Here is a 6,754-nt window from a genome sequence, read left to right as displayed (position 1 = left end):
GTAGTAGCAGTGTTAGCACAATGGCAACAAATGTTGATATTCTGTTCTATGCTATATTGATATTCTGTGCTATGCCATGTGACGCTGAACACTGAGTAATTTCATTCAGGGGAAAGTCACATGTTGTCTGCATCCTTTTGTCGTTATATCAGATATTTGCTCAATGTCCAACGTAATTGAACTGCTAAGACAAAGAGCTGACAATAGCCTCCATTGTGTTCCTTTCCCTCTTTGTCTACGCTATCTCAAAGAACCACAACCTCTTGATGTTGTCCACTCTGAATCAAAGTGTTCTGAACAGTGAATTATTTGCCCTGCTTGTAATTCCTCTAGAGGGAAAGGTGAAAGGACAAGTGTTTTCTTGGCACAGTGTAGGCTACTAGTATTATTATTAGTAGTAATATTAGTAGCAGACTGCCTCCTAGTGTCTGAAAGGCCCCCGGACCTCCGAATGTTCATGAAAAATTGCAACACCCAATTCATGGGTCAATTCATGCTAATGTGGCAAGTGGTAGTAAAGTGTTAGATACTAACTTGTATGTTATCCGACTACGCCACCCTGGGAGTTTCACCCAGGGAAATGCATGTACTAAGTTTGCTCAACAAGGCACCCAGGTTCATTAACTGAGAGAGAGACGTGGTTCCATTCCAGTACAATGACAATAATTTATTAACAAAATCTAAAATTACACTCACATTGTCTCAAGCACATCAGACATACCAAGGGGAGACAGACATCAGGAACTGAGGCTTACCAGCGAGGGGACTGGCTAACTAAGGAGAGAGGCGTCCCAGGAGGTCACACCACTGCAAGAGTGTCCACGTATTCGCACACACACACACAGCAAAGGTCAAATCAGCAACACCCGTGAGGTATAATAGTAGCACACCAAAAAGGGGACACCACCAGGAAGACAGTAGCCCCTCCACTGTAGGCCTCAGCTCCTAGAAAAGACACAGGACAGGGGGAGGACAATTAGTGGGAGCCACATTTAACCAAACACAAATAATAATCACAATAGTTAAGACACGGGCTCTCCGCAGCTGGACAAATGGCCTCCTGCCAGTGCAACACACAAACAAACAAACAAACAAACAAACAAACTATAAACTAAAGTAGTAATTCCCCAGAAATCATAAACACTAGCACACTGGTAATCCACAGCACAGATGGAATAGCAGCCTCCTATCAGTGGCTAATCAAATCATAAGATGAAAGCTAGAAAACCAGAGATACATTACAAAGTAAGATGTTGGGACACTGGTTATCAGCAGCGCAGGGGAAATGGCCTCCTGCCAGTGGTAAAGCAAATCAAAACAAAAGAATAATGAACCAAAACCATGTACACACAGAATTGACAAGAATGACACTTAATATGACGAAGTCGAGACGAACGTTAGTGGTCACACGGTTACAAACACAGATGAGCGATCACGCTTCGTGAAGACAAAGCAGCAGCGGTCACACAGCAGCACGGCGGCAGTTCCCCATCCCGTTGTTAGCTACAGTTCTCAGGTTAGCATTGCAGAGGGCAAGAGTGCTAGGAGGGGATGCAGCAGCGACTACCTAAAATATAAACAAACATTCACTATATGTGACAATGTAGCCCATTTGCGTCGCCAATAAAACTATAAACATACCGGCTATGATGCATGTCCGGCTACAGAGATGCATGGGGACGGATCCACAGGGAAGCTGCATACACAAAAGAGCACTTGTTTAACTAAACAGCCACGAAGTCAACCAACAGCAGAACTTCCAAGAGGAAGTGCTCAAATTGTTACCTGTGTGAGCAGCGGAAATTGGGCGAGCAGCGACCAGCCAGTCCGACGTGAAAACGGGAAAGGGTAGTCACGGAGAATATATACAAAAGTTCCCACCAAGCCATTGGTTGACCAATTACCTGCTAGTATACGGGGCACTACAGACGGGAACTAATTCCCGTTCTGCTACATTCTTCCCTCACTTCTTGCATCGTCGCCCCGACGATGGATCAAACTAGACCAGGCAAACCATAAACTCCATGGCCAAAAGAGCAGAGGCGGGTTTTGACACCCAACAAAGCCTGGTCAATGGGCCAGACAAACACCAGGAAGGCGTGCAGTTTGGCCAGTAGGCCAACGCTGCTACCATGACAAACACAGGGAGGGCTTGCAGTTTGGTCTAGAACCCAACGCTGCTACCAAGACAAGAAACACAGGGAGGGCTTGCAGTTTGGTCTCTACACCAACGCTGCTACCAAAACACGAAACACTGGGAGGGCTTGCAGTTTGGGCGCTACACCAACGCTGCTACCAAGACAAGAAACACAGGGAGGGGACAGACCAGATGAATGGCTACGAGCAGAGTGGTCAGTAGGCCGAACTCTACTGTCTGGGACCTGCAACACAGAGGCAAGCCACAGAAAAAGGGCCAAACACTTCTAAACAGCCCCAACTGACTGGTGAACACCATGGACCAGTGTTCAACAGTAGTAAAAAATTACGCTTCTTCCCATGTTGTCAGGGAGAGCAGACAGGACACCAAGAGGGTCTCCACACAAAACCCCGCTAATGGCCATCACCCTACCTCACAGCTTCCCCTTCTGTTCCAAAGAGAACAGACAGGAGGTTACAGCCAGTTAGCTGTGGCCCTTAATGGGACTGACGGTGACCCATGACCCAAAGGTTTTGGCTGTAAGGAGACACTCTTGGTTACCTTATGCAACCTGGACCTAATATCCAACCTCAAACCATGACCTCATCCCCATGTACCAAGGGAGAGATGACACAAGTAGAGGGTCCCTCACTCTCTGGGTCCCTTGACGGAAGATCACCTCCATACAGCTCCACATCCATTGCCAGCAGTAGATGTGTGGGTAGTGAACCCAATCGCTGAGGCCCTTGACGGGACGGAGTCTAATCATATCCCCAAAGAGCTGAAAGAGGAAAGCCCCATTTTACAGACATTAAACAAACATGACCAACTACAAGTAATGGCACGGCCCTCTAGGCCTGGTTACTGGTAACTAAAAGGACTGCCCTTCATCCTTCGAAATCAGAAGGAGAAGAAAAAAAAGAATTTGCTGCTCACCCAATTGTTAAAAATGCACCAGATGTCCGCTGCTGCTTTGTCTTTAAAAAAATGTTACACATAGAAATCATCATTACAGTTCACATAATACACAACACCATACAACCATGAAAAGGAAACACAAAAGAATGCAAACACACGTCTCTGCTTATAACAGTAAATCCTGCCGACAATACGTCAAATGTGGCAAGTGGTAGTAAAGTGTTAGATACTAACTTGTATGTTATCCGACTACGCCACCCTGGGAGTTTCACCCAGGGAAATGCATGTACTAAGTTTGCTCAACAAGGCACCCAGGTTCATTAACTGAGAGAGAGACGTGGTTCCATTCCAGTACAATGACAATAATTTATTAACAAAATCTAAAATTACACTCACATTGTCTCAAGCACATCAGACATACCAAGGGGAGACAGACATCAGGAACTGAGGCTTACCAGCGAGGGGACTGGCTAACTAAGGAGAGAGGCGTCCCAGGAGGTCACACCACTGCAAGAGTGTCCACGTATTCGCACACACACACACACAGCAAAGGTCAAATCAGCAACACCCGTGAGGTATAATAGTAGCACACCAAAAAGGGGACACCACCAGGAAGACAGTAGCCCCTCCACTGTAGGCCTCAGCTCCTAGAAAAGACACAGGACAGGGGGAGGACAATTAGTGGGAGCCACATTTAACCAAACACAAATAATAATTGTAGTATAGTTAAGGACACGCCTACTACGGAAGCAAGAGAGTAGAGATGTGATAGAACATGAGTATAACACGTGTGACAATACAGTTGACAATAAACAAAATAAAAGAAGACATCAGTTTCTTTATTGGACAACACAACATTTATGGCGACGAGGATTGAAAGGATTCAGGAGTCATCCAAATGGTCAGAAGAACGACACGGATTTTAACGTTCAAAACAGACTTAGGACTTCTGGAAGTGGAACTCGTTAGCTATCTTAGCTAGGCTAGTGCAACGAGATGAGTACGGATGGTCAGACCGCCGGTCGTGGAGCTGTGCAAGCACCACAAGTTATTGGATATACAATGGCACAAATATCACCACCTAACCCTCTGAACATGGGAGCTGTAGATTTGTATACGGAATATACTCTTTGGATGGACTCCTACAACATTTTTGAGATAGCCAGTGGATCCATACATCATGCGGATGAGGTGAGGAGAGCTACTTTGTTACACTGTATAGGCATGCCAGTGCAACGAATTTTTGCAAATCTGCCAGGTGTGAAAGGAACATATGCACAAGCAGTGCGCGCTCTAGATACCTACTTCACCCCTCGGAGGAATGTAGTTTTGGAAAGGCATAAATTCAGACAAAGAACACAAAGTCAGGAAGAGACCATTGATGCGTATGTGAATGCATTGAGAGAACTGGCTAGATCGTGTGACTTCGCGGCACTTGAGCCTGATATGATACGTGACCAAATCGTTGAGAAATGTGTCAATAAAAGACTGCGTGATAAATTGCTACAGGAAGAAGGGCTCACTTTGGATAGAACGCTAACGGTAGCGAGAGTTTTTGAAGCTGCACAGGCCGAAGCTAAGGCACTGTCCAGTCTGTCCGAAAGCAAACAGAGTGATAGTCACGTGAACTTCAGTAGGAGCAGCCGCGCACCGCGCTATGCCTACGAAAAGAAGGGGAGAGGACATGGAACAGACGCAGATAATGATGAAAGCGGTCCTACATGTCATAGATGCGGACTGTCTTCCCATAAAGCAGATGAATGTGGAGCTAGAACAGCTAAATGCCTGTACTGCAAGAAGATTGGTCATTATGCCAGAGTTTGTAGAAAGAAGAACAGCTCAACAGGAGAAAAAGAAAGCAGTAAAAGCAAAACTGACACACAGCAAGGGAAATCAGAAAAACCTGTTAGAGTAGTGAATGAGCAGACATCAGATGACTCAGATGAATTTGTTTATTCAATAAATCCTGAAGGCAAAGAGACAATCCAGATAAATGATCAAAAAGTGAAAATGATAATTGACACAGGAAGTAGCAGAAACTTCATAGGAGATGGTCTTTACAATAGACTGTTCAAAAGAAACACAAAGCTGAAACCAACAACGAAGAAGTTTTATGCATATGGACAGAAAACACCTTTACCATGCATTGGTTTCTTTGAAGCAGGTCTTCGCTGGAAGGACAGTAAAATAAAAGATGAAGTCTATGTGATCAGAGGCAATGTAGAAGCATTGTTAGGAAGGATGTCTAGCTTCTCACTGAAAATATTGAACAGGAAAGAAACAGTCAAAGCAATAGAACATTCAGCAGAGAGATTTCAGAATCTGCTCAAAGAATATGAAGGACTTTTTAAAGGACTAGGAAAAGTGAATGGCTACACACACAAAGTAACTGTGGATACATCAGTACCACCCGTAGCACAGAAACTGAGACAAATTCCATATCACATGAAAGAAGCTGTGAATCAGGAATTAGACAAAATGCTTGAGCAGGATATCATAGAAGAAGTTAATGAAGGATCTGAATGGGTGTCAAATTTACTGCTCACACCAAAGAAAGACACAGCAGAGATGAGGCTATGCGTAGACCTCAGAGAGGCAAACAAGGCTGTCATTCGAGAAAGGCATCCCGTACCAACTGTTGACAGTATTTTGCAAGCAGTTCAAGGATCTAAAGTATACGCAAAACTTGATGCTAGGAAAGGTTTTTGGCAAATTGAGTTAGACCCAGAATCAAGAAAGCTGACAACATTCATTACACACAGAGGCTGTTACAGATACAAAAAGGTACCATTCGGATTGTCATCAGCACCTGAAGCCTATCAGAAGGCTATGGACTCTTTGATAAGTGGAATGCCTGGAATTGTATGCTACATGGATGATATGGTTCTGTATGCAGATGATGAAAATCAGCTGGAAGAGAGACTGAGAAAAGTATTTCAAAGATTCCAAGAGAGAGGATTGACGCTTAACAAGGACAAATGTGTGCTGGGATTGAAACAGATTGAAATACTAGGACATGTCATTTCAGGAGAAGGAATAAAACCGGATCCAAAGAAAGTAGAGGCCATAAGCAAAGCACCCAGACCTGAGAATGTTGCACAACTCCGTTCATTCTTAGGCACATGTGGATTTTTGATGAAGTTCATTCCAAACTATGCCAACCTATCAGAGCCACTTAGGAGACTGACAAGAAAAGGTCAAGAATGGCAATGGACAAAAGAGACTGAAAAGTCATTTTCTGACATGAAAAGGGCAATGGTAAGGCAACCATGCTTAGCCTACTTCAAGCTAGATGCACCAACTACTGTGATCTCTGATGCTAGTCCAATAGGATTAGGAGCTGTACTGCTTCAGAAACAGTCAAATGGTCAGAACAAACCGGTTGCTTATGCTAGCCGCTCACTGACCGCCACAGAGAGACGCTATTCGCAAATAGAACGGGAGGCTCTAGGATGCGTCTGGGCTGTAGAACACTTTCGAACATACTTATGGGGAAGCAAGTTTACTTTACAGACAGATCACAAACCTTTGATTTATATGTTTAATCCAGAAAAAGCAACAATGTTACCACCACGAATTCAGAGACTTGGGATGAGACTGCACCCTTTTGAATACACAATTGAACATATAGCAGGAAAGTGTAATGTAGCGGATTCTCTCTCAAGACTGCCTTTGTCTGTAACAGAAGACAATGAATAT

At 44.3% G+C, this 6,754-nt stretch overlaps 1 long non-coding RNA gene across 1 annotated transcript; it reads right to left on the bottom strand.

Moving 5' to 3' along the window:
• Positions 1-754: 754 nt before the first annotated feature.
• LOC134072879 (uncharacterized) lies at positions 755-2,443 on the bottom strand. Its single transcript, XR_009937216.1, has 3 exons — positions 1,786-2,443; positions 1,642-1,696; positions 755-1,567 (listed from the first exon to the last, which is right to left on the bottom strand). It is a non-coding gene; the product is annotated as an uncharacterized LOC134072879 (long non-coding RNA).
• Positions 2,444-6,754: the final 4,311 nt, after the last annotated feature.

This window comes from Sardina pilchardus, chromosome 24, assembly GCF_963854185.1.
Source record: "Sardina pilchardus chromosome 24, fSarPil1.1, whole genome shotgun sequence".
NCBI classification, from domain to species: Eukaryota; Metazoa; Chordata; class Actinopteri; order Clupeiformes; family Clupeidae; genus Sardina; species Sardina pilchardus.
This window is presented reverse-complemented; position numbering and strand designations above follow the sequence as displayed.